This window comes from Pinus tabuliformis, chromosome X (genome assembly GCF_031772625.1).
Source record: "Pinus tabuliformis cultivar Carrire ecotype Pingquan chromosome X, CPIR1, whole genome shotgun sequence".
NCBI classification, from domain to species: domain Eukaryota; kingdom Viridiplantae; phylum Streptophyta; class Pinopsida; order Pinales; family Pinaceae; genus Pinus; species Pinus tabuliformis.
Genome location: NC_142308.1, coordinates 351,540,505 through 351,552,540, shown reverse-complemented (window position 1 = coordinate 351,552,540; position 12,036 = coordinate 351,540,505).

The window sequence follows — 12,036 nt, the reverse complement described above, 5'->3', positions numbered from 1 at the left end:
CAACAAGTGGTTCTGTTGTCTGGATTGGAATCTGCATAAGAGATGTGTGATGTCATATCTCTAGAATCCAACTAAGAAAGAGGTTGAAGACTGGTTGGATAGGAAGATTCACGAATTTGTGGTGCAGGAGAATAACAATCCGCGGCTGACAAAGGAATAGTGGTTGGACATGTACTTGTATACAAAAATCCACGAGATCTTTTTTTGTTCCTTTCCGGCTGAGTTATACTAGTGGATTGCGAAGCTAGCAGATAGCCAAGGAAGGTGGAGACTTGACGGTCCTATTGTCTGGACCCCAGAGTTAGTACAGAGACTGGAAGCCTCTAAGGATAAGATCACCTGCGCTGTTGATCATTGGCTTGATCGTATCATAGGAGGTTTTGTGATTGAATTTGCGATCGATACCTCAGTTAGTTACAATGAGGCAAAGTGACGCTTTTTCAAAGGTCCGCGAGGTAAGTACTTGAAGTCTTTAAACGCTTGGATTAAGACGTTATTGTGCAAAAAACGGGTCATAGGAACTTATAAATAGATGCACCAGAAACGCTCCGGGTGAACCACGCATGGTATGAAAGATTGGTAAGCATAAAGAAAGGACAGGGCGTGAGATGAGACTCACTACGTAGATAGAAGAATATGAAATGGATTAGGTTAGTCTGGATATGGGGTCAGACGCGAATGTTTTACCAAAGCGGACTTGGGAATGGATGGGGAGACCCGTGCTACAGTGGTCTCCGATTCAGTTAAGGATGGCGAATCAATAGAAGATCATCCCCATGGGATGGCTGTAACGAGTAACTATAGACATTGAAGGCACGAGCGCATTGGCTGACTTTGAAGTGATAGAGATTATGGATGACAACAACCCCTACCCCGTGCTCCTTGGCATTGATTGGGCTACTGACATGAACGAGGTAATCAACCTAAAGAAGCGAAAGATGATATTAGAAAAGAAATCGCTTCGCGTAATAGTACCCCTAGATCTTGCTGAAGGATCACGCTATATTGAACCAGTCTGCGATTACAAAAGCGATGATGATTTGGACTGCTTATATAAGATAAAAGTGCGAGACCAAGATTGGGTGAATCCGATAGTGGATGGATGAATTACAGGGGATCGCGAGAGTTCCCGCACCTTAGACTTTGATGAAGAATTATAGTGCTGGTAGAATCGGCTACATGAAGTAACCACACTAAGTTGTAACATGATGACTCGATCGTCGCGCTGTGTGTCAGCAGAAGTAAGAAATATGCCCACTTATGATGGCTTTAATGATGTGGATGTGTTTTTGGATGCATTTAAGAGGGAGGTACTAGAGAAGAAGCATTTCTAGGCTTTGGATTGGGAACTGCATGCTACACCCGCGAGATGGTGGGGTACGCACAAGAGTAGTTTTGATGATTCGCGCAAGTATAGGAGGATGATGCGAACATGCTTTGGAAAGCCGAAGAAATGAATGATAGAAAAATATGATGGGAAGGATGATCTGCGTGCACACTTGGCCAAATGGGCTAAGGCTTATGGAGCAAAGCCCCAACTTGAATGGGTGCACTTGTTATGTCATACCTTGGATGCCATCCTGATGAACTGGTACTTGGAGATAGAGCTCCGCCATGGCATAGGTGAATGGGATATTTTGTGCGAAGGATTCATAATGAAGTTCAGCTTTGAAGACAGGTTTGACTGTATTGATGAAGTTCTATAAGAAGTTAAAGCAGCAATCTTTAGGATACCATAGGATCCTTTAGATCTAGTTCAACCTGATTGGACCATTAAGCTAAGCCATGTGCTGGAATGTTATAATGTGACTGTTGAAGAAGAAGACGAGGACCCCATGAAAGATTAATATCCCTGAAACCGAGGGTCATCGCAAGGTCGAGGGACCACAGATCGAGAATCTTGATATAACCGTGCCATTGAAAACAAAACAGGTAAATATTGTTACGGAGGCGGAGCCCAAATTCGCGAAGATTGGAGGTTACTGGGATGATGCGATGGTAGATAAGGTCACCAAATTTCTCTGCGAATACCAAGATTTGTTCCCTACCAAGTTCACAGAGTTAAAGGGGATAATAGGAGACCTAGTCATTATGAAGATCATGTTAAAACCTGATGTGAAGCCGGTTAAGTAAAGACCTTACCATCTCAATTTGAAGTATAAGGAGAAGGTCTACTTAGAGTTGGATAAGATGCTTGCGGCAGGCATCATTGAGCCTGTAGAAGAATCTAATTGGGTGAGCCCAATGATGGTACAGGAAAAGAAGCAGAAGGATGAAATAAGGATATGCGTAGATCTTAGGAAGTTGAGTGATGCTTGTGTACATGATCCTTTCCCGAATCTGTTCACTGATGAGGTATTGGATAATGTAGGTGGCCAGGAAGTGTACTCCTTCACTGATGGGTTCTCTGGGTACCATCACATCAAAATCACACCTGAAGATATAAGTATGATGACCTTTGCGACTGAATGGGGATGTTTCCATTACACTGTAATGCCTTTCGGGTTGAAGAATACGCTTGTGATTTTTTCGTGCGTAGTCATTATTGCATTCAAAGAGTTCATTCATAAGTTTCTGAAGGTACTTTGATGACTGGACTATGTTTGGGCTAGTGAAACACCATGTAGCAAGTTTGCGCTTGATGCTAGATACTTGTCAAAGGTACCAGATTGCGCTCAATCTGAAGAAATGCTTGTTTTGTGTGCCTTTTGGGACTCCGCTGGGTCATGTGGTTTGTAGAAAGGGATTGATGTAGATCCCGTGAAGATCGCAGTGATACTTAAATTGGAGGCACTGAGGAGTGTGAAATAGCTACGTGCAACCTGTTAGCGCTTGAGATTTCACCCTAGGCCGAGGAAGGTAAACCTTCAAGGCAACATCAAACCATTTCACCTCGTAGCTAGCCCTACGGGGTATGAGAAGGTTCTCTCCGGTCAAACTCAGTAGATCTTTCAATAGGATGAGCTGACCCAATTAGGAACACTGATATTAGGCTAGTAAACTGATGAGGAGGGTTGATTTAAAGTTTTTGGGGTTTTTGGTGGCAATTGGAGGGAGTGCAATTCAAGGTGTGGGGATTGAGCTCAGTTTTTGCAGGTGGGTCTTTGGGGCAAGGTAGGAGTTTGTGCTGATGCCTTAAGCTGAGATGGATGATCAAGGAAGAAAGAGAGGGAACTAAAGAGGGCAAACAATGACTTTGAATCCTCTTTAGACAGTGGAAAACATAAATATTAAACAAAATTGAAAGCTGAGCATGGCATGCATGAATTCAAACTTTATCACTTCTTTTGTTTAATTAGCAGCAATAGAATAAGAGATGGAACACATAAACACACTTACAATGACAAGTAGGAAACACACCATCAACACAATAATCCACAAGAATCCACAATGATGTCTGTAAAACCCTGGCCTTCCTTTTCCTCAAATTGCAGAGATACAAGTAAAATATACAATAGAGCTTCTCCCTCAAGAGTCCAACCATGAAAATGAGCAAGAGAAGGCATAATATAGATCATCTAACTCCTTTCCCCACCTCTAGGGGTCGAGCTCAGCTTCCTAGGAGCAGTTTGAACTAATTCTAAACTGAGCACTAGATAATAGGCAGTCAAAACAACTTGCCTCTAAAACTTAGGTAACCCATCCATGCATTTAATATTCACTATTTACATCAAGGAAACTTCTAGAAGTGTTAAAGGAGAGTAAATGTATCCATGTGCCATGAAAATTACCCAACAATCCATCATTTACATACGTCAAAAGTCAACCAAAGTAAAAACAGTGTTTTGCAGGCCGAAATAGTCAAAATGGTGAAATTTCCCTGAGTGGTCGCGCCCCTCCCTTGGAGTGGTCGTGCACATTGGAAGCTGTGTTTGAAGGCCTTCCTGGTGTCCAAATCAAGTGCAAGATAGCTTTTGGAAAGGTCTAGGAGTCTACTTTCCAACCCCACTGGAATTTCTGAAATTGGAGTTGATTTGACCCCTCAAAAGTCATTTCTCCCAAGGCAGCTTTCTGCAACTCAAAAAAGGGGCAGAAAGTCAAAATTTGCATGTATTTTGAGCTTTTGGAAGTCCAAATCTCCATAAAATTTTAAGTCCATCCATAGGAAAGTGTATTTTTGCATGAAAATTCCAAAAATGTAGAGTTTTCCCCGTTCTGAGCTGTCCCCACGAGTGGTCGCGCGCGGGGTGAGACCACTCCAATGGCCAAAACCTGTAAATTGCACAAAAAATTCACAAATGACAAAATTTTCTCCAAATTTCTTGAAATTTGGGCTGGGAGTCCCCAATCAAGTACCATGCTCAGTAAAAGAGGCTTTGGCCAAAGTTTGGAGTGGATCGGGCGTTTTCCTTCGTTTTTGTGCTTTGGCCAACCGTCCTTGGAGCACCTTCGTTCTCGCCGGTATTTTTGACATTTCTCTCAAACCGTGACACCTCTGTAAAAAGTGAAGGAGGTTTTTCGTCTTTGGCATGTTATGGACAAAAACCTCTCTCAGTTTTCTAAAATTCATCTTTTATTGCTTTGAAACATCATTTGAGTGAAACTTGTCCCGATGTGTGAAACAAGGAATTTTGTCGAAATGGAGCGAAATGAAGGGGATAGGGGGCTTCTAAATTCTTGGGGAAATTTTTGGAAGGGATGTTAGGAAGCAGGGGAAAGTGGAATCTCAGAGATTGAGTGAGGGGAAGGGGTCCAAAAGGGCAAAACACAGGCCCAACCTAGAAAATTGCCAAGTTGTAGCTAGAAACTAGGGTTTGTGGAAAAATGAGGAATTTGGCGGATCTAAGGGATGGGAAGTGTTTTATAAGGTACTTTAAGGATAGGGGAAGGTGTATAAACATCAGGAAACAAGTTTTTCCGATTATTTAGCCGCCCAAGAGAAATTGCCTTCAAAACCCTAGGAGAGGGAAATGACCTTGCCTAGGCACAACTAAAGCATGAACAAGGTGTAAAATGACTCATTAGACACTGACATGATAATGACAACCCTATGAATGATGATAGACTCAGCTGAATGATGACATGGACTGACATTTGGGAAAAACCTAGACCTAATGCCTAGTGACCAAATTTTGCTTGAAGACTCACTGAAATGACAAAATTTGACCTTGACACTTCAAAATCACTTTGTAAGAGCATATTTGATCACTGGAGGAAGGCTGGAAAGACTGACACTAACAAAACCTTGGGGCATACTAGGTACTACAAGAAGTTTATCAAGGGCTATGCCCAAATCACCGTGCCTATGGAGAACTTGTTGAAAAAGGATGTCACATTCTGTTGGAACGAGGACTATCAGAAAATCTTGGATGTATTGAAAGGAAAAATGTTCACCACGCCGATTTTAGTCTTCCTGGATTGGAAGAAGAAGTTTCATGTACATGTAGACGCGTCATGTATAACACTGGGAGCAGTACAAACACAGGTTGGTAGAGGAGAATTGGACCATCCTATAGCATTTGCAAGCAGGAGGTTATCTAAGGCTGAGAATGTTGGAAATACTGAGAGGGGGGTGAATCAGTATTTCTTATTTATTTTTTAATTGTTCTAGTGATTGCCAAAAGCATATATAGATATGTATATGCATACACAAAACACAGAGATCAACAACTGGAATAAATGCTTTTATTAAAACTCAAGAGAGTGCAATGAAATAAATACAATATAAGTATATATCTGACTATGAATAGTTGCCAAGCTCCAACTTGGACTTCAGTGAGGTTCCAACCTCCAGAGCACCAACTCTGTTTAGCAGTGGTTCTGCACTTAGGAGCACCTACCCCTAATGACTTTAGTCCTGTTCAGTTCTGAGGCTCCAACCTCTTGGGCTCCAACCCAACCTTGGTATACACTGGTATACTGCTGCACTCTATTCAGCTGAGGTTCTCTCACTCCTACTCTCCTGCCTTTACTGCTTCTATAGCCTCCGCTGCTTCTGCTGCCTCTTCTGCCTCTGCTGCTTCTGCTACCTCACACTCTAGTTCTTCACCATCACAACAGCACCAACAGTTCTCTATTTTTACTATTTTATACATTCTCATGCCTTTGTCCATTCGTTTCCACTTACTTGCTGGCTCTTTGGCTTCCTTCTTGCTCGCTTGAGCTTTGGCTTCCTTAACACTCGCTCGACCTTTTGGCTTCCCTCCTCCATTTGCTTTAGCTTCCTCTGCACTCGAATTAACCAATGCTTCACGAGACACGTTCGAGAGGAAGAGGGGCTGAATTACAATAGAAATGATGGTTATTAAAAAATATTAGAGAGGTCCCGATTAGCTCTGCTACATGTCTTGACATTTGGAGGACCAGACGCAAGCTTGGCCATGTGATAGGCGCCGAGGCAGCCCATAGCACTCTGTTAGTTCTTTCTCCCTTATTGTTCTTATACTCTCTTAACCCTCGCCTTCTCTGGTTTTCCCTCCATAACTCATCATAGACCACTGTTCCGTCAAGCCCCTAGGTGCTAAGTATTAAACCCATATAACCGCGCGCCTTCGCATAATCCTTAATCTGTCGTTCTACTGTCACATCAGTAAGAAAAAAAACACGTGAAGTTAAATCTGCCATCCGATCATTCATCAGGCGATCCGACGATGTTCGCTCCTCCTGATCCTGCGAACCGCCCGCGCGTTAACTCGCGATAAAGCGGTTTTTCCATTGTTCCTGCCGCCACGCGTCACAATTCTAATGGAATCGCGAGTCCGTGTACGAATACCACTTGACTCCCAAGGGCAGTGCGAGCATAACCGCTTAAGCCTGCTCTCCCTTCCCGATAAACCTTATGCATCTTCTGTGCCATCCCTTTAGGACTTGCGAACGCTGCGGATGCAATATGATATTAAGCAGTAGTTGATATACTCGTCGGGTCCGCAACAGTTCATCGCAATCGGGGGTTGCCCTTGGCGGAGGTCCGATGCGATATCGCTATCGACGATCGCAAAGGGGCCGCTTGACGTATTGTAGCACTTGCTCCCAAAGTGTCGATGCGATATAGTGTGCTAGACTTGATAGGACTCAATGCTCCCGTTCATTAAATATTCAGGTCCTGTTTCTGCCTCCGATAGTGTATTTTCCTATGTAGATGCCTTGGCCTCCGTTTGCACCTCTGATAGTGTTAAACACATATATGCATGGGTTTTGCCGCCGATAGTATTATGGACTCCCAATAGTGTTTAAATGCATGCATATATATGTGTTTTCTCCTCTGATGGCTCCCGATAGTGTTATTTGTGGCATATTTGCTCCTCTCGTCTCCATCTGCTCCGATGGCTCTGTTCTGATGTTCCTCTTGGCTCCATCTGCTCCTCTAATATTGCCATATTGACATCAATGACAATTTGTGTCCAACAATCTCCCCCTTTGTTATTGATGGCAATATTCTTTTGCTCTCTCCCCCTTTGACATCAATGGCAAAGGAATGCATATGGACTCCCCCTGTCAAACTGCTCCATCTCTATGAATGAACTTGAGTGATGATAAAGAAATAGCCCCCATCTTTTGACCCAGATGTTCAAATGCTTCTCGAGGAAGAGGTTTCGTGAAAATATCAGCTATCTGCTCCTTAGTACTGATATATTTCAGGACGATGTTTTGTTCAACTACTTGCTCACGAAGGAAATGATACTGATTGGTATGTGTTTGGTTCTTGAGTGCATCACAGGATTTTTGTTGAGACTGATGGCACTTGTGTTGTCACAATAGACGGTAATTGGTTGATCTGTACATATGTCGACATCTTTTAGAGCTTCCTTCATCCATAGTATCTGACTGCAACAGTCTGTTACAACAATATACTCGGCTTTGGCTGTGGATAATGATATGGATGACTGTTTTTTGCTGAGCCAGGATACCAAACAGTCTCCTAGGAAGAATGCATTTCCACTCGTACTTTTCCGATCATCTATACTTCTAGCCCAATCAGAATCAGCGTATGCAGTTACAATTAGTGTTGAGTTCTTTGGGTACCAAAGACCGAAATAAGAAGTTCCCTTTAGATATCTGAGAATTCTTTTTATAGCTAATAAATGGGATTGTTTGGGAGCAGATTGAAATCTTCCCACCATTCCTACTGCTTGCATTATGTCTGGTCGTGTAGCTGTTAAGTATAGAAGAGCTCCAATCATTGACCTGTAATGAGTTGCATCTACTAGGGGGGAGTCATCATCTTTGCTCAATTTGCAGTTTGTGGTCATAGGTGTGCTCACGGGTGCACAATCCTCCATTCGATATTTTTTGAGCATGTCTTTTAGATATTTGGTTTGAGATATACACAATCCTACTTTGGTTTGAGATACTTGAAGTCCAAGGAAGTGGGACAACTCTCCTATCATTGACATCAAACTCTTTTGACATTCTTTGAGAAAATTCATGGCTCATTTCATCATTATTACTAGCAAAAATCAGATCATCGACATAAACAAGAGCAACTAGTAACTTACCTTGATCTGTCTTTATGTATAGATTGCTTCTAGCCACTCCCTTTTTGAAGCCTTGTTTTTGTAGATAGTGATCCAGTCTTGCATACCAAGCTCTAGGAGCTTGTTTCAACGCATATAAAACCTTTTTCAACTTACAAACTATGTCCTTTCTTGCTGTTAGATCAAAACCTTCTGGCTGCTCCATGTAGACTTCCTCCTTGAGTTCCCCATTTAGAAATGTTGATTTCACGTCCATTTGATAGATTTTGAATCCTTTTGAACAAGCAAATGCCAAGAACATCCTGATAGCTTCCATACGGGCCACTGATGCAAATGTCTCTTCAAAGTCAATTCCTTCAATTTGTGAATAGCCTTTGCAGACAAGTCTTGCCTTGTTTCAGATAGCCTGTCTTTCCTCATTCATTTTATTTTTGAACACCCATTTGGTTCCTATTATGTTTTTGTCCTTTGGACGAGGTACCAGCTCCCATGTCTTGTTCTTCTCAATTTGGGACATTTCTTCTTCCATGGATTTTACCCAATGAGGATTCTTACTTGCTTCTGCAAATGTTTCTGGTTCTATCATAGATAGGAGGGCAATGACTTTTCTCTTGGGTGTGGTTGTTATCCTTCTTCAGGTTTGAACACCTTCATCTTTATTTCCAATGATCTACTCTTCTGGATGATGTATTTGGACATTCTTCATCTTTGAAGGGGTATTAGGTGGTTCTCTTTCCTCTTCTTCTTCTTCTTCTTCCTCATCTATTACTTCTTCTTTAGGTTCTTCTTCTTCAATGAGAGAGTCATCTTCATGTTCTTCAATTTCCCTTTTTGGAAGATCTTCATGAACCTTTACATCAATGCTTTCCACTATTTTCTTCAGTCGATAATTGTAGCCCTTCTAAGCCTTGCTCCATGTAGAGTATCCAAGAAATATCCCTTCGTCAACCCGAGAATCAAACTTTCCAGGTGAGCCATCATTTATTTTTATGAAGCACTTGCTTCCAAAGATCTTGAAGTACTTCACCGAAGCAGGTCTTCCTTTCCATAGCTCATAAAGAGTTTTTTCACAATTTGGTCTTAATTGAGTTCGATTCAGTGTATAGACAGCTGTCCCTACTGCTTCTCTCCAGAATTTAGGTGGTAATTCTGCTGCTAATAGCATAGGTCTTGCCATTTCTTGGAATGTTCAGATTCTTCTTTCAACTACCCCATTTTGCTGAGGTGTTCTGGCAACCGAGAATTCCCTTTTAATTCCATGAATATTACAGAACTCACTAAACTCGTTTGATGTGAATTCTCCTCCTCTGTCTGTTCTAAGGCGCTTAATTTTTGAATCTTTTTTATTTTCTACAAGGGCTTTTAGATTCTTAAAACACTCAAAAGTTTCATATTATACTTTATGAAATATATCCACATCATTCTAGTATAATCATCAACAAATAACACAAAGTACCTTTCTCCTTGGAGTGCTTGATTTGTAGTTGGCCCACACACATCAGCATGAATGATCTCCAAGGGCTTCGATGTAGAGAGCTCCTTTGTCTTGTGGCTGATTTTGGTCTGCCTTCCATGTTGACATGGACCAAAACCTGCTTGATTTGGTTTGAACATCATTGGGATGTCTCGCACAGCTTTGATCTTGTTGATATTGATCAAATTTTCGAAGTTTGTATGTCCAAGTCGCTTGTGCCACAGTCAGCTCTCATCTGTCTGACTCAAGTAGCATTTATTTTCTTGAATCTTGTTCAGGATGTAAATTTTGTCTGGTGTTCTCACCCATTTTGCCACAAGTTTCCCTGAGGCAGAGTTCCTTATTTCACAGTCTTTGGTGCTGAAAATAACCTTATGTCCTCGATCACAGATTTGGCTGACACTCAGGAGGTTGTGTTTGAGTCCATCAACCAGCAGAGCATCTTGAGCTTTTCCTTTTCCATTGATCAGAGTAACTATTCCTTTTCCCGCAATTCTACTAGATCCTCTTCCAAAGGACACATTTCCTTCCTTTTTTTCTCAGTGAGACAAACTTCCTTCTGTCCCCTGTCATGTTTCTGGAGCACCCACTGTCTACAAACCATTGGTTTTCATTATTTTGAGCATATAGAGCCAGGCCGCACTTGTCCATGTTGGAGTTCTTGCTACTCGTCTTTCTTCCTTTGAGTGGGCAGTCTTGTTCATAGTGTCCATTATTGTAGCAGAAAGAGCAAATCAGATCAAATTTGGTCAAGGGATCAAATGAATTGAATGTTTTGATTTATCCCTGCCTTTTGGGGGCATATGAGTTGATTATTATGTCCTTTAGCTTTGTCTTTTCGTTTCTGCGAGCCATACGATGTTTGGCTTGATGATCGAAGTTTTTACAGTGAAAGCAGTGTCCAAGAAAGATGGTTTTGTACTTGTTGAAGCAACCATGGTATGAGTCGATTTCCTTCCTGGGAATTACTCCTCCCTCGTTATTTGGATTTGCGATGGGCCCTTGGTGGAGTACAGGTTTGTATTTGCTATAGTTTCCATAATTCGACTCCACATTCTTCTTTGGAGTAATTCTCTCTTCATTCTTGGGATCTGAGATGCACTTTTGATAACATACTTTTTCATCTTTTGGATTGCAGGAAAGTGCATTAGCATAGCTTTTTGCACTATTCTTAGTGCTTGAGGATTCTCCTTTGAAACCTATTCCAGACCTGTCATGTTGAGGTTTTTGATTTTTCAGAATAGTTTCAAGTATTTGAGAGCTTTTACAACCCTTTTTAATTTGCTCCAAATCCTTTCTCAGAGACACTATTTCAGCCTCTCGTTCTTCACAAGTCTCTTCTTTTTCTTTAAGCTTTGCTTCCAATAAATCTTCTCTCCTTCTTATTTCCTCGTTTTCCACTTTGAGAGAAATGAGTCTGTTCTGTAGTTTTTCATTTTCTTCAATGGCGCTAATTAACAGTTCATCTACATTTCCTTCCAGCCCTAAGTCATCATCATCTACGAGTGCCATGAATAATGTTTCGTGGCTTTCATCACGATCACTTTCCTCATCTGATTTCTTTTTGATGACCATAAACTCATCCTCATCAGACTCATCTTGCTTGGAGAAGAAGTTTTTCTTATTGAACCCTTTCTTTTTGTGTGCCATTCTTTTAGAATTTCCTTCAGCATCACTGTCATGTTTATGAGGACATTTTGCTACATAATGACCTATTTTACCACATTTAAAACAAATAAGAGGATACTTGCCTTTAAGCTTAGATCCTCTCTTCAGCTTTTGTACAAATTGAGCCAATTCAGATTCCACATCTGACTCATCACTACAGTCATTCCTTTCTTTCCCCTTCTTTGACTTTGAGGCCTTGAATGCTGCATCTTTGGAGCTTGGGCCACCTTTCCTCATTTCATAAGAAGTGAGAATTCCATGGAGTTCATCCATTTTGAGGGTATCTAGATCCTTTGCTTCTTCTATAGGCTTATTTTGGAGTCAAATCTGTCTAGAAGAGACCTTATTACCTTTTGAACAATGGTACTTTCTTCAAATTTTTCGTCCAATCCTTTCAGGGAATTTACCACTTCAACTACTCAGAGGAGGTATGCTGTAATATCTTCTTCATCTTCCATCCTCAAACTTTCAAATTGTCTT